The sequence below is a fragment of the Varroa destructor genome, unplaced genomic scaffold (assembly GCF_002443255.2).
Source record: "Varroa destructor unplaced genomic scaffold, Vdes_3.0 BEIS01000007.1, whole genome shotgun sequence".
Taxonomy (NCBI): Eukaryota; Metazoa; Arthropoda; class Arachnida; order Mesostigmata; family Varroidae; genus Varroa; species Varroa destructor.
The window spans coordinates 29,589,931-29,613,255 of NW_019211460.1; the positions used below are offsets into that span (position 1 = coordinate 29,589,931).

The window sequence follows — 23,325 nt, forward strand, 5'->3', positions numbered from 1 at the left end:
CCTTTAACTGTTACGAAACATCGTAAACTTCACTTTGCCAGACGAGGTTAAACTGAAAAGATATGTAAACTGTAGATGTGAAAGATTCTGCATTTGGAACCTCTCATTCAGCCAACTTGGGCTGGGAAAATTTCTCTTGGGCTACCTACACGGAACTACGCTTTTGCTTCTGTAAGCGAAAACTTACTGACTGCCAAATGTCGCAGACAATGTAGGGAGCAGGGAAATTTGCCAGGTTTGTTAAGCGGTTGGTCAGTTCCGAACTTCAACTATCCCATAGGCCAAGTAACTTCCTGAAGCAGAAAGTGGTGCTCGGCTTGCAGGTCCAAGCCGATACAGTACAGGCCTCGACAAGGCTGATATAGACGCCAAGAGCCGCACCGGCTGAGTCACCCTCTGGCCCGAACTAGGAACTGCCGTGTTCCAACTACCCCAGCAAGTTTCTGCTAACCGAAATGGCAACGAGTATATACGCAGGAAAGCAGCTGTACAAAGTAACATAGACTAGAGATACCTTTCGCATCTATTTCTCAACAACAACAACAATATTTTCTATATTAGTTTGTTCAAGTTTACATCTGACTAGGTTAGTGGTTCCTTGTCCTTCGGTTGACACACATTTACTACGGATGGTTTCTTAATGCATAAAAGTATTCGTGCTGGGGACATGCACACGTGAGAATATCTCACGTGCAGGGGCAAACGTGGATGCTAACTACCTAAATAAAGGAAGCGGTTAAGTCAGCGACGGAGAAAGTCGATCCGGGCGAAAGGTCTAACTCGTTGTGACGCATTTCACATTTCCACTTGAAATAGAAGAATGCCGTTGAAGGAAACGTATATACATTTATAGATATAATACGAACTACAATGGATTTTCACATTTTTTGCGTAAAAAGAATTGTATCCCTTTTCAAATCCAGCAGATCTTCACTAAGTAAAAGTAGTTTATAAAAAAGGAGTAATTGTGTTGTATTCATGAAAGTCATCTTCATTGGCCACGCTAAGTGGCAGCAGTTTTAGAAAACACGTTTGGCGTATGTACGAAAAGCAGAGGCGAACAGAGATGCTGTTTGGTTCTTCCATAATGGTCCGGAATGGGTTCAAGGTCGTTGAAAAGTACTCAGTATAACATGTTAAAAGCGCTCGTACTTCGACAATTTAGTGTTCTTATAATTTGTTTATGCTACTGCGTTGCCATATTTATGAAGGAATCGTCTGACTTGATTAAAATGTCGTTTGTTCGATCGAATCATCTCAAAAAAGATTTGTCTCTCGTGTCCAACTATAATAATTAGGTCTATCGTTGCAATTCAATAATTCCATAATTTAATAATCCAAAAGAACGGTTAAGTATGAAACGCTAGCCTTCGTTCAAGAGCATAATCGGTGTATGCTTCTCAATTAACCGCATACCAAACCTATTATATGGAAGAAACTGTATGAGTGCACATATAAAGGGTGGTGCATTCAAATTAGAAAAAACGTTAGTGGACTGTTGATCGTACTAGGTATGCGTTCATCCACTTTTCCTGGTACTGGACAAAAGCTAGTTGTTTCTAACTAAGACAAAGCAACATACCTGTCAAAACAAACGACAATGTGTCGTTTCCCGAATTCGGGAGAGGATCAACTCTTAGGGAGGGAACTCAACTGTTCTGCACTTCCACCAAAACTGAAGCTTTTCCTTTTTGCTTAAAATAGACAGTCTACGTTATTCCCAGTCTTAATGCGGCTTCTAAAAAGATTCGAAGAAGACTTTCATGAGACAAACTGGACGATCCTCAGTGAAGTTTAGATTTAACGGGCTTAAAGATTGATCAACATGGCTTTTCAAAAAAATCTTTTCGATCCTTCTTTTATTTTTTGGGCGCTTTGAGCCTGTGCATTTTGAAAACATTGACTTCAAATTTAAATCCGCTATTTTTTTTTGTATGTAGCATATTAAAGTAACACGTTAACGAATGTACCACCACCATATCGCTTAGTGCACAGTTAGTACTTTTTTTAAATTTTTAAATTAAAAATTAAAGTTTAAAAAATTTAAATTACTAGTTAGTAATTTACGTTCCAAGTAAAAGCTATAGTCGTGGTGCATGATGGCTATATTAAATAACTAAGAATAATATGACCGACGGGAATAACTTTTAGCAAATATAAAACATTTGGTGAATGTTTCTATTTTCGTTTAAGTACAGGCTTAAAAACAAAGGATAAGAAAAATTAGGATTTCGCTACCTTGTATACATACGGTTGTGAACTTTACACATATATATATTAACCTAAGATCTGCAATTGTTGGTCACTGGTTTCGAATTAGACATAAATAGAAGCACATAAGTTTCTGCATCGCCGTTTGCCATTGAATAGCGGAATACATAGTGAAGGCCACAGCATCACTATGGTGGATACGGTGAAATTTATTGCCGTAAACTTCCGCGATGGGTCGCTTGGCTTCGGCTAGCATCCCGTTATCGTATCTACCCGGACAGCTAATTCCAGGCCTGCTTGTTTTGGAGTGGTAACTTGCCTTACATGAGATATACTTGTCCGTCTGAAGACTGACTATTTGAACGTGGTTTCCAGACGTTATCTTTCGGATCACGTAGTGCTCCTCGTCAAACAGCAGTTGCGGCGAGGCTAGAGGCTAGAGGTAACACGACGCACCGTACAGCCTTCATTTTTCGATGCTTTTGTACCATCACTTCGTTGTTGTTCCACGATACGGACCCTATGAACGAGCTGATTTAAAAATGACTTTTGTTTCATGCAGCTACTCCTGCTCCAGATGAGCTCCGGCCTATTGCACACAACGAAGAAGCTTCTACGTTGTTTTCGGAACACACGCTTCCCGCATCAGCTTACTCCCGAACAACACGCTCATCTACTAGCCTCTAATGATTACTAGGAAAAGTACTCCTGTTGAAGCTTGTCAGCTTGAAAGCCTGTAGCAACCTTGGTTAGTGGAAGTAAGGTGAATTACTATAACCGTCTGTAAAATATATAAAATTCAGACAGTCGAATAGGGATCAATCAGTTTTCACAAACGGTGTAACGTTGTTTTCTCTCGGCGGCCGATATACAATATACAAAAAAAGCCGAGAGGAGCGTTGTGAGTCTGTGAATTGTCGACAGTAGACGAACTCGGCTTTCCTGGAGCATCGCAAGCTATCCAGCTCAAAGCTAGCTACATTTCGTTATCAGCGCATACAATCATGCTTTGCCCTCTCTAGGCTGACCTTTGGCTCCAAGCAAACGATGCCTGTCTTGTTCTTTGAAGTAAGAGTTCTCTGTCAACTTCGTCATCCAATAACCATAGCAGGGCGGGGGGGGGGGGGGTCAACTTCGTTAACATCGACTGAAACTCTCTAATTATCTTTATTTTTTGCAGACAAAGTAACACGTCTCCGTTGGTTTCTGTGCCAGCTGTGATGTGAGCCTGTGATAGCTAAATGTTTCTGCATGTAGTTTACGTCAGTTCCTCATGAATCTTTGACCATGTAAGCTATAAAGTGCTACTCTAGAATTCAAACTACGTTTAAAAATTCTGGATTAGTACAATGTTTACCAAACTGCCAGAGAGTTTGCTGCCAAGTTAAAGAAAATGTCGTAAATCTTTAGGCTTACTACTACTATATGCGATATTGCTACACAATCTCAGTCTGGCTTCCCTACGATTTAAAGTCACCAAAGTAACTAACTAAGGTTGTAGTAGGCTGTTAATTTTATAAATCAATCGTGCAATATTAACAAAATGCGGCTATCTCTCCTAATGGCGCAATAATGACATGTTACGCTACTAAGCTTCAGGGCACATAGGATGATCGTAAGCGTACGTCTTTCCGAATTAGAAGCCAGCCATCTAAACAATACCCGACGTAAAACTTAAAACATTTCTAGAATCCACTTCTTTACTATTGTGAAATAGCGGTATCATCATCCGGTATAATCAAATATAGTCCCGTAAATCTTTAATGCATTCACTATGACCGCTTAAACGGTCGCACATGGAGTCAAGCAACTAACCCTCCAATTACAGAGGTCTATATTATTTTCAATCAAACGGAATGTTTCGCTACTATAGAAGCTCTGCTAAGTCTGCTAGGTCCTCGCATATGATACCCTAAAATTTATTCATTAGGTTGGACTGTGATTTCTAATCTGTTTTTATAGGTAGTATCCTCAACTACTGATGTCCTTTTTACAAATGTTTCAACCTCCAAACCATCGGTAAATGCCGAATTTCAGTAGTTCTGTTATACGCGACCGTAGAGGGTACTTCAGGCCCCTCACGATGTGCATTTAGAGTGCGACTACCCGTTCGCGAACCTTAAAGCTTCCTTTAACTTCGAATCGTTTGCCAGTAGTCGACCAATTCCAAAGACCCTCAGGTCCGACCAGAAACAGGACGACAGTGAACACGTTAGCATAGTCCCCCCACGACGTCCACCATATTCACGCGATATTCAGACGATTCGAAAAGCTCATCAATATCTAGAGTCTCAAAGTGGACCACGAATTTCGCACGCTCAAATTCGCTCGGGTTCGATTGATTGATTGATTCAGCTACTATGTACTTCACCGTCGTGATGCATGCACACATCCTTCTGAGGTAGATAAGCCTCATCAAGGGACTCAGACGGCTGTTTGTGCTACCTTCGAATGACTGCAGTCGGCATTTCATCGTAGCTCTGTTTTCATTACCACCAACGAACCGGCATCGACCGGTGTAAATATATGAAAGTCATGATCGTTTTGAGTTACATTTTCATAACTTCCCACAAGATTGGTGAGATAGTAATAAGTTTGATATAGATCGCATGAGAATAGCGTGCGTGTAAGAAATGATGGATATTATGTCGTAGCATAGCGGTGGTCCATTTGTTGAAACAGGCAGTTTTGTTAAAGCTTGGACGCATCGGCGTTGACATCAGAAAACACATCGTGATCGTGAAAAAACACCAAAAAGCATCGACCATAAGGTTTCCCGACTTAAGAATCATCGATGATAGGCCGTCGTTAAGTAACGAACTTCTATGGTATCGTGTAAAGCTGTGTACATGAGTCTTATTGCCCAATATAAGAGACAGAGTCCTTATCTCGAAAACGATATTGGACTTGTGATAAAATATTACTCTTTACCAGACCGTTTGTTTACGTTGCACGATTCCACCCTATCGATGAGGTATCTGAAGCAATATTGAACACAGCGTAGCATTTTGTATATTTCATTTCGATTGTTTAGTTCAGCCCAGCGCTCTTTGTTACATGGGCTTGCTATAAGGGGGAGAACTGTTGCTGCGCAAAGCAGCGACTTCTTCAATCCGTCTATGTTGCGCACGGTCAACATTAGAAGTAGGGGCTTCTTCGTTATTGCGAAATTTCCTTGCTGGACTACCCTGAACTAGCTGTGCATGTGTACACTCCGTTAAAGAAGATAGATGGTAATAATCGCACAAGGCTGTATAGTAGTTTGCCAGTAAAGGGCAAAATAGTCTCTAGCCCCGTAGCGCGATCAGGAAACGGTGATTGTATCTAATTCAGAGACCCTGGGCTGCGCAGCCATCACGGATAATGCTTTTGGCTTACCTCGGATTTGGTTTCAAGTCGCCGTTGCGTTTCCTCGTTAGCTCAACGTCTTTGATAGCGTCTAAACCGGTATAAGACTGAGCTATATAGGAGTAACTGAGTCTGCGTCCCATGACATCAAACTTTGGTTTTCGATCTTATTCACCCTCTACTCAGTGCTTGTAAGAAATAAAGGCAGTATCGGCCATAGCTCAAACCAAACGTATTTTATCCATGTATTGAAACGGAGCGCATGGGCCTGTGAGGTAGTTTGTAAACATGTCCAAATAAAACATACACTAAGTAGGGGAGCGGTCAGCTAATTCATGCAACATGTTATATATATATAACGTGCAATAGCATTTCCTTCGCACTGGAGATTATGAATGAACAATAAAAGATTGTTCGTTGAATGAAAGTTGAAATGGCCAGTCTCTAAACTAACATCTTTCTCATTAGACTGCGGATAAAAAGTGCAAGTAAGTCTTCGTATTTGTAATGCAGTGTATAATAATTAGTAAACAAGTAATTGGGTAGTAAATAAAGTTCCTGCAGTACATGAAAGTTGGTGATCAACGTGTCTGTATAAATCAGATGGCTTTCATGACAATCCATACATCCACGTATTACCTTTATGATTTGATTTCGGATTGCCAATGCAGCCTGTGAACATCGTCAATCCCACGTCGTCTCCCGCACTAGTAAAGCTCTCCGTAATTTAGACAAGTTATGAATGGATACTAGCGCTCATATCTCCTGGCAACTGTCGTAAACACAGCTGCTTATACGGAACACAGACGCCGATTTCCAAATACACAGGCCATGGGCTTCTACATGGAGCTTTCATTAGAGATAGTACCCAAAAAAGAGGTAGAAGACGAAAAAGTGCAGATGCGGCGGAAGCAGGCGCTTCATCACTCGGCCGGAAGAGCAGAATACTGATTAACAATGAGGCAATAAACACATAATGGCTAAGAAATAAATGGACATTTATTTAGATACAAATGAGGATAGTAAAACAACTTCAGCCCACAGCAGGTAGGCGAATAATAGCGATTTATAAACGCATATGCCAAGAGAACTTATTATTATTTCGATTACGGTTACCCATTATTGTCACTCCGTTATCTTCTAGTATTCTATTAGTAAACTAGGGTATCAATTTCGCGGCAGAATAACACACCGAAGACGTGTCTTCGGCACGCCGTTCGTATAAAAAGAAAGACATTATCTTAAATCGTATCTTGTTTCAGGTCTGTAAGTGTTTTTCTGGTAGGTTTTTGCGGCAGGAACCGGGATAGCGGATCCTCAGCTTTTCTAACCTGTTCTCCGATAGTTTTTTTTATCTCTTCTCTCAAACCTTGACTCTCTTAGAGATGACAAACCTGCCCAATTGTTGGTGGTCAGGAACCATGTAATAGCTAATTAGAGCTAACGACTTTTTACGGCCCTTCACTGATTTCAGATTCACACAACAGATAATTATTCGAATACTTTTTTTAATATTCTACGGATGCTATAGCAGTAGAGTAAAAGATGCCACATGGGATCCTGTGTTGCTTATTGATATTGGGGCCAGAGACTAATATTAGCGACCGCTATAAACGGAAGCAAAGGTATGGGTTTGTTTTTTACCGCGACAGATGTAGAAGACCATACATATTAAATAGCCCTGCTTGGAGGTTAGCGGTGGCCAACTCGTATTACGCAACCTTTACAAACTATATCAGGTTGAGTATGCCCATGTTTGATATCCGCTGTCCCGTGTCGAACTCTATCTATTGACTTTTAAGCACGCCACTTGCGGCTTGTTAGGAAATTGTTCCACTTTCTTTTAGGTATTTTCCGTTTCGTAGATATTTGCGTTTCTAAATAGCTTTTTGAAGAGATTATCAGCGACACTGCATCCATGAGATCGTACATTGAAAACTGTGCACTTAAGAAAAATGGGAACGTAAATTTGAGTACACACCTTAGAAAAACTTTAAAAAGGTGAGTTTAGCGAGCGGAAACTATCGACGAATGTCATGGATATCCTTTGTGAAAGGTTAGTGTTAGTCTGTACACCTGTTCTAACTGCCGCACAGCTGTTATACCCATTAGGAGAAATATTTCAGGTTGTGAGTAAAGCATTAATGGAAGTTGGTCATTGTTCACGCGATTAAAATACCTTATTCTTGACCTTAGGTCTATTAGCTCATGTGTAATGATTAACTTAGGATTCAGAATTCTTCATATAAAATTGTATGGTATATAGCAGTAGCATAAGGTTGACAAATGCCTCATAAACGCATGTTACTGTTCAGACCTCTCAAGTAAAAACATGAATTATCATTTTGCTATCCAGGGTTCCCTTGCCATATGTTACCTTGTTTCCATTTCCTGGATTGTTTCCACAACATCGATATCGATTTCTCGCAATAATAGCATAGGTAACCATATCGTCAGCAGAATGCTCCGTATGATCGCACAAAGCAGCAGAAAAAGTTAAGGCTCCAGTGGACCGTGTAGCAGGGCTATACTCAGCTAAACAGACCCTTTGCCTGGTTAACAAGGCAATTTATGCTGAGGTTGTCGATCTCATAATGAATAGCAGAGAAAGTTCAAGAAATTATTGATATGAACAATATGCGAGTGCATTTAGTCTAATTTTCATCAAGTCTCAAAAAGAAACTGATTAATAGATATTTGTACATAAACTGAGATGGACAATTACCCTAAAAACATAAGAAATAACGTATAACATAGAAGTTCGGGGAAATCAATAATTTTGCTATAATACGTGCAAATAATCTCAGAAGAACATCAAAGCCAGGCCGTTGGTAGAATCGTGCGTAATTAGCCCCCTAGATCCTCCTCTGGCTAAAGCCAACGTCCAATTCATAGCAATGATTGTAAAATTCCCGTCTGAATAAACTTTCCTCCGCAACACCGAACAGGCACACGGAGGTCGTGGGTTCAATCGTCAGCAGATGTTCAATAATTAGAGTTCTTAATACCAGCTAAGTTCTTACTTATTTTCAAGTAGCGTGAGTATCTGCATGTCGAGTATGCAAAAATGACCCCCACCCGGTTACCCCCAGGCTGAATTGCCCGTTTCGAGGATGATGGCACTAGTGTTCAAGCAATTATCGAATACCTATGCTAAATTTAAGCCCGAATGATATAAGTAACTGTATTTGATTTGAAGTATTTTTAATAATGAAAATTTATTGATACCCAATGGTGTAGGAACTTAGCATGCAGTTAAGTCTACGATAACCACGATTCTATTGAAATATCTATGTAGCTACGATGTGAAGAATCTTTCTGCTGCAACAGCCACACTGACTAATAAAGTCGTAGGCATCGTATTAACTATACTAACGCATATATCTCAGAAGTGATTTTTCTGAAAGCTATAATATAAGTAACAACCGTAGGTTTGCTTAATAAAATCTTTATGAGGAATTCCATGATTTAAATAAGATCTGCTAAGATTGCTCTCCTTTTCTTTTTTTTTTTTTTAGTTTTTCTTAATGCCTATTATCGGAAAGTGCCAAAACTCTTCGTTATGTTAGAGTATATAATCGTATGCAGCCTGAATAAAAATAAGTTGCAAGAAACAGGGTAATAAAAATCATACGTTAAGGAAAATGGACATATAATTTGTATAACTTGTGAATCTACAGTTCCAAAATGGTACTCGCAGGTCAACCGATAGCTGACCTGCGAGTACCATTAACCTGTCTGTTGTTCCTTCTTGGACGTATCAGGAAAACGCGCGACCTGTTCGAGGCCTAAAGCTCACATTTGAATGGAGCACCGGTCAAGTAGAACAAGGTAGACGTGGCCAAACTATTCATTACTCATTGTTACCGGATTTAGCACCGCACGAGGTGGCCGGCAATCATCTTCTCTAGATCTGCAGAAGAAGCGAATAAGACTATACAAAACAGTGACGAATATCCCAGAACTCAGATTCTAATTAAGTCGGTTTCTAGCCAAAAAACATTGTTACTTACACACACATGGAGACTAGTTGTTATCATCCTACAAGGCGAAGTTATATCGAGAAAAATCACTCTGTCGATAACAGCCAGCCTTATATAAATCCATAAGACAACGCACCGAAGGTAACTCCACGTGCGCATTTATTCCATCCTTTGACACACTAATTCATTACAAAACTACGATAGTGGACGTTGTCTACGAAAAAGAAGGGCGCGGAAACAACGAGGAAATAGGTCGGGGTTTTTGCTCGTGCCGCTACTGTTGCGTAACACTATTGACGGATCCCGAGCGTTACAGGGCGCTCAGTTCTAGTTCATCTGCAAAAAAGTCGCCTCTCAACGCTTTGCTTATAGTTATTCGGCATCAGAGTGACTGCTACAATTTCCCAGCAGTAACAATAGCATATGTATTTGTCCCACCTCGACTTACACATAAGAAGTTGTTAATCTGAGAGTTGATTCAAAACTTCTGCTTCTTCATCTGATACCTCTTTGTCGCGTTCTCTACTCGCTAAGAGCATGTGCTAAAAAACGATAAGATCAACGTTCTAATTAATATATGGACAAAACCTTGTTTCCCAAGCATACTGACTTCCGGTAATTCTTTCAATTTCTGCTAAAAGCTGTTTTTTAAATCTGGGCGACAACATACCACGAACCACTTCATTTGTTCTGTTCTGTCCATGATAGTATAAATACAATGCTAAACAAGTTACGCACAAATACGTAATTAAGCCTACATTCAACATAGTGCCTTGACATTGTTTCACGTTACATTCGACCTGAAGGGCAGCCTGTTTCATCTCCCATGAACAATTTCAACAACCAGTCATCAGAATAACGGTTAGGAATAACTATCCAACATATCGTCACTATAACCATCACGATACCATTGCTACTACAAAAAAGTGACCTTTAAGCCGATCAGTTTCCCCCAGTTGGCCATGCTTCAAGAACATGACTTATTTATATTCATGAAAATATCTATGGTCTAAGTTCCATACTCTGTATGGAATGGAACCCAGAGAACGTATATATAACACATTCTCTGGGTTTTACCATCGTCACGTAATGGCACACGGTCGTGTACGGCCGAGACGTCCTCTAAAATGCTAATCCACAGTAATCACTAATTCGACTTGAAAAAAAAAAGCTCACGATTGAGGAGACAACGAAAACAAAAGGGTCTTCACTCAGTTGGTCGGGTCTTTGACAAACGACCGAAAATGAATTGGAACAATTATAGGCTTAACAATCAACTTTCTGTCGGCTGCACCGAGACCAATGCTACAGAAAAAGGGGTACGGATACACTTAATAACGAGGTTGCGTCCCTTTAGTGGCCCGTATTGCAGCATGCAATAAACAAAGTAGCATTGGGTTCGGCCACGTCCATTGGCGGTTTAATTCGCTATTCAAAAACTATTGGCCATAAAATGCTATTGAAGGAAAATAATATTGTAATAAAACATGTATATAAAAAAGCTTTTTGGCGAAACAGCTGTTGGGACAGTGAACTAAGATTGCATGGCTTAATAGCCACTGATCGCATCGAAATAGCTGTACATGGTATGCAGAAGATGAGAGATGTGTTGCTTTATCTTTAAAGCGGTTATTCCATGGTTTGTTCAGGCTCCGAGGTCTCTTCACAGACCTTACAATTAAACACAACAATAAACCTTGAATGAGCTAAAAATGATCGTGAACTTCCCCGCCGAATTTCAAAATAGCGGAACTGTTCGTCAGCATTTTTAAATGTATTGTTGACTCAAATTATATGGCATCTCAAAATTAAAACTTTTTTTTTTAATGAAAATCAAGTAGTTACAGCATTGACAACCATATTAGATAGCTATTTGGTCTCAATTAACTCGGTACACGGCAAATCGTCTTTGGGAAAAAAAATGTATTTGTTTAATCTAAATGCCGCCCGGCCGTGCCTAGGACCGAAAGCTCATTATTCCGTTATTTCAGATAGCCAGCAGATCTACTGAACTCGAGTCTGCTGGGGTGAACTTGCTGCGATGATCTATTCACGCCCCCCTTTTTCCCCGTAAGACGTTAAGGCTAGAGACACGTTTTCTAAATGAAATTAACATTGAATGTTTGATACTTAAGCATGAGAACGAAAGATACATAAAAGCGACCAGACATATTTATTCGCACTGTATTACAATGCAGCACAGAGACACACTTTTCTATGTTTTACCCTGACGAGGACTCTTTCGCTACCCCTAATTCATCACACTAGCCTATTTTTTTTCCAGCCCTAATTCTTCTACAAACCTAAACGGATTCTATTGTGACGTCAAATGTAGGGTTGGGCAGGAAGATGTTGATGTGTTACACGCATCGCAGTCGTCTTCCTGCTTCATAGAGCTGACGCCACGAAATTTGACATTTTTCTCAATCTAGATTGGCATGGTCAAGGATCGTTTTTCTATCCTGTGGGTATTTGCATCTGTACGCTATGATCCATCAAGGTTTATAGGTAGAGCTGCCCGGCTCTGTAAAGGCATATAATCAAGAATTTCGCTTTTGTCAAGATGTTAAAATCTACCGTTTATGGGTGCCCAAATCTTTGACGATGGAAACATGCGCAGGACACGTTCGACTTATTTAGCACTCGAAAATAGGTTATTATAAAGCTAACCCAATAAGCTGTAGCATTCACCAGAAAAACCTAGCAAATTAGTGGCAAGCTCGTGAATAAACCCCGTTAGCAATAAATCATCTAAAATTGAGACACTGATTTGATCAATACATACATGTGTGTAGATAGTAAGTAGAAAATATACTTTTGTTAAACGTATTTGCAATCCTAAGCCCAGCATGGGAAGATTTTAAGCATACTAGCAAATCTACCCTGAAAAAACGAAAAAGCAACGACGACAATTCCACAATCTTCAAATTTAAACAAAGGCGGTTTAAGGTTTGCCTAGCGCGAAATCGCTTTCACTGATTTCAACAGTACTTACATTACTCGAGCATCACCCCACTTACCGCTCGGTGTTTTCACACAGATATATATTTATATGTAGATTGCCTCGAGGGCAGGACATGTACGTCGAGGTCATCTTGAGCCTGCCGCATGATGACTAGAAACGCGAAGTTGATGTCGAAGTAGAGAATCTTTTGAACTGGTGGCGTTCTGTTAGGCGTCGCTGAAAACCGCTACTATTAGTGCACAGAAAAGGTTATCATTATACATTAAATTGTTTGAATGCATTTGTGAACTAGCTAAGAAAAAAGAGTAAGTACAAGGAAGTTATCAATGATAAAGTCAAGTGTAGAAATTATAACAGCGGAATAGGTGGCAGCTGATAGTACCGAGTGTTGAAAAACAAGCAAGTTGGATGGACACGGCAGGATCTATTTGGAGACTGAAAAGTTCTCACGACCGTAATGCTTTTTTATTATTACCGTTACTTATTATCACAAGCAAAAGTGAACTATTCGACAAGTAAAATTATTAGTTGAAAAGCTGTTTTACTAGTATTGTGCATAATTTACAGTTGGTTCTTCGCAGACACGTTCATAGAGTAAGTTCCTTTCGATGGCATTGAAATCTTACGCGACGCTTTATTAAAATACGGACATTCACTTAACTCAACCTCAAAGCCACTCTCTATTCCAGTTATTTCAAAAGCAACGCTTAAACAATCCGTGAATCGTTAGGTCAATATACGTTAGATTTCATAGAATAAAAACATTATTACCATTTCAGGTCCTAGTTCTAAGGTTTCCTGTCATTTTTTATCACAGCCTAGATGAGATCTGATATTAACGTTCATTACCGTGCCCGACTGTACATAATAACTGCTAATGGCTATTCACTTTCTTGTCCATAAACGCTGTGTTCTGTTTAAATGTTTCGAGCGATCGTAGGTCTCCCCGCCGCAGATCCGGCCGCTACTTCGTGTGTACGCTGTGGATTAATCCTTTATAGACCTAGGAAGGCACGAAGCGACTTCAACCAGACGCCCAGGGAATGGGCTTGGCTCTTGAACTCGGCCGCGTTTTAGCGGTAGAGGACAACAAAAGCATGGACGCCGGCTGACCTAAAGTTAGTGCTAGACGGAATAGAGAATCCTTTGAACAGCACGCAAGTTCGCCGAAGATTAGAAGCCTCTCTAAAGAACCCTGTCCTATTCAGTTATATCGCCTGCAGTATTTACCAGCGTTTATCTGGAAGAGTGTGGCTGAGCGCCTGAGTCATTAACTCGTCAGTCAATCAAATCACAGATGTGTTCACAGACAATGTTACTACTGCTGTTGGTTCTGCTTGAGGCTTGTTGATACGCAAGGTAGAATAAAAATATTAACTCTACTTTTTTCACTATCGTCCCATAGCAAAGCCAGAGTTTCATGTAAAGTCTCGTATCTAAATAATTCAAAAGTTCCCACAGCAGCCTTCGCCCCGCGGCTTTTCTAGCCGATATTGGTAGAACCTACGTAAATAGTCGAAAGAGGGTTATAATGCTGACCGAAGTGCTCACGAAGTGCGCGTACTGCAGGGAGAGTTTCGATGTCTGTAAGAGGTTCTTTGTTCTCTGTGGAACAGATTTTCCGACAGATAAAAATCCATTTCCTTAGCAGCGTACGTTGCTAACTGTCCATAGATAGCCAGCTTTTGTTGATGCACTCGGCATGCTAAGAGGAACGACTGCAAAGTTTATCTTGGCAACGTACAATGTACGCATTTATGCATTCGGGGTGCCCTAATGCATTTTGCAACCTTCTAAAAGGTACACCGATAGGCCGCAAGCGAAAAAGTTGGAACGAACAGAGAGGTAGGTTGAGTTAAATTTGAGAAAAGCAGATTACGATTTTTACTATTCATGTCTTGAAGAAATCCTTTGGGTGCTTTGAAATTTCGTTACTACTACTACTTGTATGGATTGAGTAGATAGTTACTGCATATTCCTGGGTTGCCACCCGCTGGAAGAAGCGTGTATCATGCCGTTCACCTTAAAACACGTTCCAAGTTATACACAGAGGCGATACAATATCTGTCATCATAGCATCCCGTGACCTGTTAGTAAAACTATTAGATTATGTTAAGAGCTAATTATCTATTTGATAGAAAGTTATCTTGTTAATTAGTGGAAAGTTGCTAGAGTTAGCTAGTACGAATATAGTAGAATTGCGTCTTTATATACAATCAAACATTGAGAAATCACACATTCATCTACACGATTCAGATTCACATGGCATCTATTGGTTACAAACTTTTATATAACATTGGTGATACGTTTATTGGTCCTTATTTTTTTTTTGATAGTTTTTTGAAGGTGCTTTAAATATCAAATAGGGTCAATTTTTGTACGTCAATTCATTTGTCAGACAGTTCGCAGCGTAGAGGTAGATAGTAAGAATGAGAAAATTGGACTGGTGGCCGATAGTTTTCCCAATCGAACAAACGGATTTAGAGAACATTTTGTTGACACCTTTGACAACAACACTAATACGTGAAATACGTTTCCTTTTTAAGCTCGTCTGCACCTCGATTCCTTCGACTTGTTATTCTCTAAGCAAACATTGGCAAATTACGCTTCATCCTTCGTTTCGATCGAAGATAAATTAAATGCCGAAGTTTTTTAAAGTGTACAGGACGCAAACAATTGCTCTGAAGTTGACGAATAACCTATCTCATTATTGTATAGACGTTTACGTAAAATGTTTAAGGCGTAACGTAATTAACTTGTTCGGATTTCACCGCTTCAACACGACCATGTGGTGGTAACCTTTGAAATCCTAAGCTAACAGCCACTTCAAACGCTGTGCTTAGTAGCAAAATTTTTGCTTCAAATTTAAAAAAAAGCATTGCTTTAAATAATGCCCCGAGTCCACACAAGAGTATATTTCATTTCGTATTGTAGCTTAAATTATCGCGCTTATCTGCAAATTTGCAATGTAGAAGGTAACAAAACGGTTTCGTACTTTGTATAACATAGTTAACAATTATCAGTATCTACGGCTAACGCTGAATGCTACAATAGTTATGGAAAAGCGGCGTTATAAGGCCAAAAAGTTTCAACGATAATACTATAAGTAACTGAAGCGAGATAATTTGTAAGGCGCATATTTATTTGTCTGGTTAATGAGTAGGACTATAAAAAGGGATTGTGGGTCGAGTAAAACGACAACTCTAATTTATGTGTATCAATATTTTTTTTTCCATTTTCTATAGCGAACCTTTGTGCAGACTACATTTACATAGTTTGTCACCTGATATTCAGACATATAGAGACATTATTTAAGATTCAAATTCACAAGATAAAAGCCAAAGCTCAAAGTCAGCATGTGAAAACTACCGCGAATAAGGGAGCTCGGGACGTTTTTGGCCGCTTTCATTTGGCGTCGCCTGCAAGGCCAGGTATGATTGACAAGCAGGCTTAACTTGGCGCTGATTTTGACCGTTGCCTAAGCATACTCAAACAATGTCTAAAGCAGCACTTCTGCGGACGGAGTTTGTGGAAGCTTTACTGGGCAGATGCGCAAAAACAGCACGAAGAGCTCGCGTCGGGAAGAAACGTAGCTGTCCTACTGTGGTCTCTCTGCACGACGTATCTGTGTAAGGAACATTCTTCTCGCTAACGCTAACCGTGGACCTAGCCAAGACAGGAGGCCTATGTTTAAGCGTCGGCGTTTCACGGCGAAGTCAACTTTAAACGCGAAATGGAAAGCAGTTCTAGCAGTAATTCGGACTAGGGTTGTCGGTATTGGACGACTCTGCTGAAGGCAGCGGCTTGGATTCTATTTGTTCAGGAAAAGTTCCAGACACATGTTAAAGCTTGCTATTAGTGGTGCCGCAAAGGAAACTTCTCAAAAATGTATTTTAAAATTTATGTACGCACTTAGATCAAACAAGTCACTTACACACGTATTTTCTATTGACTTATGGTCGAAATCGATAGTTGTTTCTCTGATTTTAATCGCTCCCGTATCTACGGGGGCTACCAAACGGGTAGTTGCTCCATTTTCTGAAGACAGTTATTGTAGGAACCTTGAATCATGACCTATATTGCTGCCCTCTGCATGTACTGGGGTGGGCTTCAGTGCCTAAACTAAAGAAGCAATAATGATAAATAAAACCGAATATAGTGAGACTTTCGAAGTCTCACAATGAACCTAGGAAGGCAAGACTTTCTAAATCATGGGAGCGAATAATAATAGTTATGATTTGAAATTAGGCGAAACTTGTAAAGCCCTTGTTTGATAAGATGTCAGTTCATACAGACGATTTAATACCGTGTAACTAGTTAGCATACGCGTACGTTTCTTACGCGTATGGCGCAACAAAGCTCAAGTCAGCTCGAGAGTTTACACTAGAAATGGTGTAAAAATTGCATAGACATATAAAACGCTGCGCGGAATCGAGCGCCATGTTTTATTTATGAAAGATTTAATATGAAATAGTTTTTTTGTACGACTCGATTGGATCGTGCTGAATTTTGGGAGCGCGTTTCTGATGCTTTATAATACTGATTCCGTTTGATTGGCGTTTCAGTTCACGTGACTCAGATTGTGCAGCAGATATGACCTCTAGACGAAAGCTGCCCGACGTAATCGACCAAGTAATTACTAGACATGCGCAGCAAGGGCATGTGCTGCGCTTCCAAGAACCTTAACCACCGTCCGAATCAGTCCTGATCAGGTAACATGCAGCATGCGTATGAAAATAAAGACACGCGATTCTGCGGGCATATATAAATTTTCAACACGCTTCTCTTAGTAGCTGCTAGACGCGGTTATTTTCGTGTTGTACCATAATGGTAGTATATTCAAAACGGTCCGTGCCCTTCGATACATGGTCAGTTGCACTCTTAGTTAATATCGCTGCATGCCCTTTTTAAACGGCCTAGTCGACTCCGACAACCTATTTGAACAGAAAATTCGTACACGAATTCTCTGTGATGTTTGTTTGCCCCGATCATTTAAATCAGTGGTTAATAGGTGGCCAAACAGTTTTATCCATAAACAACGTTATTTGTTTTGCGGCAGATTTCAATTAGCAAATGTTGTCTATGCACATGGCCTTCAGCTTCTCGTACGCATTCACTTGTACGATATGAAATCGCTCCTTTGGGTAGGTGCTCTAGCATGTTAATTAGGTCGGCCTGAACCTTGTTTGTTAAATTTCCATTGCCCCGATGCGAACCATTCGTTATAGACCACTTCGATATCCTCATCCAAACAACGAGTAATATCCTTTTGGGCGGACCAGCGTACAAATATTTCACAGACAGACGACAACTGTCGAAGGCCACAGTTTTCGATGAAGGTCCTGAGCTCGAAAGTCACGAAAATTTTGAGAACGTGCCGAGATCAAAATCGCTTTAAAACCAGAGTTCCTGGAATAATCTCTTACTACCTGCTCAAAATCGGTGAACATGTTCGTCCTACTTCTAATCATTGCTCTTAGCTTGACAGCTTGGGCAATATGGTCCGCTTTACGGTACACGGAGGGCAAAAGTGTGGGCCGCGACCTGACTTCAGAATACTTGCCATGAATGTTCTTAAAATGTGTAGCGAGTGCTTGTCTGATAGATCCTATAGGCAGTTCAAGGATGCCGGTTAGGAAAAGAAACAGTTCTTCTTGGAAAACTTGTTCGGGCCTAGGATCGACGGGTAGCCAATGAACAGGAGACAGACGCTGTTGTTGTGGAACGACGGGGCCATGAAGTAAAGTAGAAAACGAATGAGTAAGATCCGGTGCTAAACGAAATTTTACAACATATTTATGAAACTACTACACGTACTACTATATATAATACAGTCAAAATTACCGAAGACTCAGACTCGTTAATGAATTTCGTGTAACGATGTCAAGAATGTTCGTTAATGTTACTTTTCCTAGACAGACCAAATACGTGCACATGTGTCTCAGAAGCGTTACCGATGCCCTGACATTTCATGCGACATAATGTCGAATAACGATTTCCACGTTACTATGGAAAGTTTCGTATAACTCACACATGACGCTCAATACTCTATAATGCAAGAGTACATGGTGATGGTACAATGGTAAAAAGGTCCACCAATAAATACAATAGTGACAAGCTGGACAGGTCATTCGACTTCAAACACATGACAGCTATATAACATAAAAGTTCAATAAATTAAAACGAAAGTACTGAAACAGTCTACAACAGTGGCAAGCGCAACGTTATATTTAGAATTCTTCCATGTTTGTATGCAGTTCTTCACGGTATCCGGCTGCCATTGCAGTGAGCCCGAAAGCAATTATCGCACCCTTAAACGGCGCAATGATCTCATGAGCATGAGTTTTATAAGCAGAATTCATCGACGGCCGCTGCAGATATCCCAGCAACAAGTGTCGTACCACCACTGGGAAGGGGGGTGAGGTTGTGCCGGCGAATGTTGCCCCTTGATTTCTCTTGCGCTCTGATGCCAGGGCTGACTGTACGTTGGACGAAGCAAGACTAATCTGTAGCTAGCTTCGTGTGTTTGTCATAGGAAGTGTTTAGCTATTATGAAGAGCATATAAGAAGAAACGCTTCCGGTTCCGTGTGGTAAATCCTAGCGTTAACGGCGTGTCCTCGATTAGGTTCTGTACTTGGGCACACGATTTAACCAAGAACAGCTCCGATTCGCCGTTAATACGACCTAATACCAATCTAATACGTATTGCTTGATATTAGACGGTTTATCACCATAGAAACCTGCAAACATCAGTACCTAGCTAGGCTATTTGTCGTTTACTCATCGTTTCACAGAACTATGCGCTTAAACCTGTAATGACTAACCGTGTTATATAGTAGCAAACATGCTGCAGATAAGGATATTAAATATCCTTATCTGCTGCATTTTAAATAAAGTGAACCTAATAAACCTACTAGTAATTTAGATGGCTAGATCAGCTGCCGAGCGCATTTTAACAATTACTGTAGCTATGCTCCCCAAATCCTGGCCGCATGGTTCTATACAGTTCGTTGAGGATAAACAAAAACTTTTCATTCGATTTGTAGGCTCTGATTTGTTTCGCTGGCAATTGCCGGCCTCGGCTTACATGTTATTAATTCGGCCACTGCTATTGAAGAACGTTTTTCTTACAAGCAAACTATTCTATCTACCTCACTGTAATACGTACATAATGTAAATCGAACAGCCTATAGACGTGATTTCCGCATAATGTCTGTGAACAGCGGATGGCAACTGCTTTGCGCTGCGCCTGTTTGTCCTATCTGCTTTTGTCCGTCTTTTCACGCAGTACAAAGTAGAAATGCAAAGATAAGCACGCTCATGCAGCCACGTAAGAGGAACAAATTAGTGTCAACAATAACGCTCTTCAAAGGTGCCGTTTAAGGGTTTTTTTAAACGAAACGAGTGTTTTTCATCAATTCGTTGAAACGTGTATTTCCTACTTGAAACGTCAATTTGCCACTTTTTTCCTGGCTCCTCACCAAAGTAAGATATTGCAAATATTGTGAAATAGTGATACATAGATATTAAATTTAATGTTCACTGTTGTTTGGCCACTCACCATCTCCACTAAGTATTTATAATTTGGCTTAACGTTTAGAATAGCTAAAAACAGAATATACTTATATCATTATAAGGCTGGGACCTGTAGAGACAAATGTTTATATACTGTAGACGAAAGCCGCATGCGTTTACAATCTAAGTAGCACTTGGTTTGCAAGCTTCTGATTGTTTCATCGACGGTGGGCACTATACACGACGGCCATAAACCAAAACGTAAAAAGCAAAATTATTTTTCAAGGGCGGTATTATGGAGTTCAAGAAATTGGTCGTACGAAGTGGCCGGGCACTCGCGCTACATTTACGGTCGATTGCAGTTTAAGATAGTATGCTTGCGTGGGAAGTCCCGTCTTTGAAATTTTACACCTGTATTGCCGTTACGCATTCCATCGGACGGTTGGCCCCCCAGTGCGAGACCAAAAACCCAGACCACAGTGTGTCTCTGAGGTTACGAGGGAATTCTGTGTATTTTCGACTAAATCGGTCATTGCACCGCGTGTCCTTAATAATTGCACCACCAAGCAAAGAAGCTTGCTTAGGTAGAGCGCATGGGGGCCTTATCCAACCAATACACAATATGCGAGCGATTTAACAGAGAAGACCTACTCAAAATGAACGCACCTCGTAACATCGATATTGTGCTATTTATTCGTTCGACCATAACTGTCTTACAAGCTATATTACACTAAAATTAATTAACAGATTAATATATTCAGCACTCTGATATTAGAAGTGACTGATCCGAATCCCGCTGCTTCACTACATGCATGATCAGAGAAATATTATAATACTCAAATATGCCCTGAGTTAGTTTTCTGCCAATGGTATTAGGTCATTATGCTATCGGTTGTGTATTTAGTTACGCGTGTTTGTGATCGAAAACAGCAGACCAAGAACCAATATTGAGTGGTAAGTAAAGCAGCCTTTATGGATATAGCTTCATACGAGAGCGACTCTGAGATTTACGTTAAATGCATATCGGCCTTAGTTTAACTATTAGCTTGCAGGACCTGATCGGCGTGTCCAAATATTATATCCTATCATTGTTGCTCTTCCGGCGCAAAAATGTGTATGTTGCAACGACATCGGCCGTACTAATCCGGCCACGACCAATCCTAGCTCCGTGCAGCCCTTCGATCAAAGAGTCTCATGGGTACAGTCTCATATCTACGAATGATTATGAGTAGTAATAACGTGTACAAATAGGAACGAACCACGGCCAGTTGACACGTGTCACGTTTGATGAATTTTCGCTAATGGATTACCCTTACTAAAATATTTTAGATACTTGTCTCGTCGATTATCTTGTCAAAGCAAGTCGTATTTAACACTTAGAGGAAAAATGACAGCGGTATGGACAAAGTAAAACAGCCGTATGCCATTTGAATTAATGCATAATAATTTTTCTGTTTTTTATTCTGACTTAGGACAAGATCAAATTATTAATATATTATAACAATTTGCTGACTGCCACCTTGGTAGCTTCTGCTAACGTCTGCAAACGCTTCAATAGCGGAACTACACGAGTGTTGCACGACGGAAAAGCCCTTAGGGCCGGACGTAAACTCCAAGCACTTATCATTTAAACGAACCAAAGACAACATTGAAGCCCCCAACAAATAGAAGCCATCATATATTTTCAGCTATACACACAAAACCTGTTTGCTTGTATCGCATATGTCACATAATAATGGACTAGTTTGACCTTTTCGACAAGAGGTTCCGTACCCAGGAACTTTTATAATACACAGATAGCAGTCGCATTGAAAGCGCTGCATGGCAACGCGAACGAATACCATGTGTACCGGATAGGTTCCCTAGTCAGTATTTACCTCTTCCGCACATGCACAAGCATCGCAAATGGTAATGCGTCAGCCGTATGTTATACCCGCGGCCGTTCTACATCACCTAACCAAATATGATTTCGCAGGCGTCCATAATATAATCGATTGTTCGAATAGCTGCCGTTCGAAAAACCGAAATAAAAGTCTCCGTCCATAATTTGGCAGATTTGGCCACGCAGCAAGACCGACACACAGCTAACGCAAAAAAGCCTCACGTTTCCATATGTTTTTTTTTATGTGAGCTGTTATTACAATAGTACAGTCTTCGTAAGAAAGAGAACATAGGGCCAACTCTAGCATGTCACAACAGACGAAGCTTTGAAATAGATGGTGGAATCTTACTGCGTATGACATACGCTCGTTTGAAGTAGCCAAAGGATTACACCCAGTAACGCTGGTCAATTCTGCGAATCCAATCCAATCCGAGTAGTGTAACACCTATAAAGGTCGCCAAATCGGACGATGGTTACCTAAAGCCACTTTCTTCACCAAAGCGTTGCAGTCGAGAAGACGCGAAACACTTTCGACAGCTAAGCGGAAAAATGGTTTTGCTTAACGTCACAGAAAACGTTATTCGTTCAAACAGGAACACAGGGCAATTACATAACAAACGGAATATGCATTTTCACTAGCTTCGAATAGTTGCATCACATTCGGAGCATGGTAATGCGGCGACAGTCAATGGGGTGGCCGTAAAATGGGGTGAAATCCATACAGATGTACGCCGAAAAAATTTATCAAAAAACTAATCAGAAAAGCGACTGTTTTTACGTAGAAATGACAAGTAGGAGAAGCATACGCTGGAACTTCTCTGTTTGATTGGCTCAACTTTTCTCTTCCCTTTTGCTGTTAACAACGACCACTGTCGTACGTGTGTAAGTACCCTTAACTGTATAACATTTTTTTACGTATTACAGTTACGTATTCTACTAAAGCGATATATTGTATTTATCTTCGGAACGTTCAAGTCATCCTGCTAAAACTTTATCAAACATGTTTTGTCAGCAGTGTAAAATTCGCATAAAATATTAGAAACTAGCGTGCGTAGGCAAGCAAAGGACAATAGTACAAATTTTGGCTACTATTTCCCAATTCCATGCAGGCGTATTCAAGCCTGACTATATACAGGGTCGTATACTTCAGACATATGCACATAATAGGTGTTGTAATCGGATTATGTTCGTGAGTACTTCGCTCATCTGTGACGCAAGTGATACTCTTTGAACCGACATACAATTACGGACCGCACACTATATAGGGTTCACTGTGTTAAACATACGTATTTTACCGATATTAGCATCCCCGCTTTGTACTGCCGAAATCGAGTATAGCGATGGCCAATAAGAACTAAGTTTGTCAAGCGGAACTACACTTCTTCAGACGTTTCTTTGTCATGAGCAATAGTAGCACAAT

The 23,325-nt window shown here is 40.4% G+C and overlaps 1 long non-coding RNA gene across 7 annotated transcripts in view; it reads left to right on the top strand.

Moving 5' to 3' along the window:
• The window catches only part of LOC111253779 (uncharacterized), a 47,960-nt gene that overhangs the window by 10,571 nt on the left and 14,064 nt on the right, over positions 1-23,325 (top strand). For 3 of the 7 annotated variants that reach the window (XR_015317941.1, XR_015317940.1, XR_002674813.2), the window contains exon 4: positions 17,073-17,219. The exons of 1 other annotated variant lie outside the window; for it this stretch is intronic. This is a non-coding gene — a long non-coding RNA (uncharacterized LOC111253779). Of the gene's footprint in view, positions 1-323; positions 3,300-6,230; positions 6,552-13,447; positions 13,829-17,072; positions 17,220-23,325 lie in introns of those variants that run through there. 3 more of the 7 variants (XR_015317943.1, XR_015317942.1, XR_015317944.1) reach the window with 3 other exon arrangements.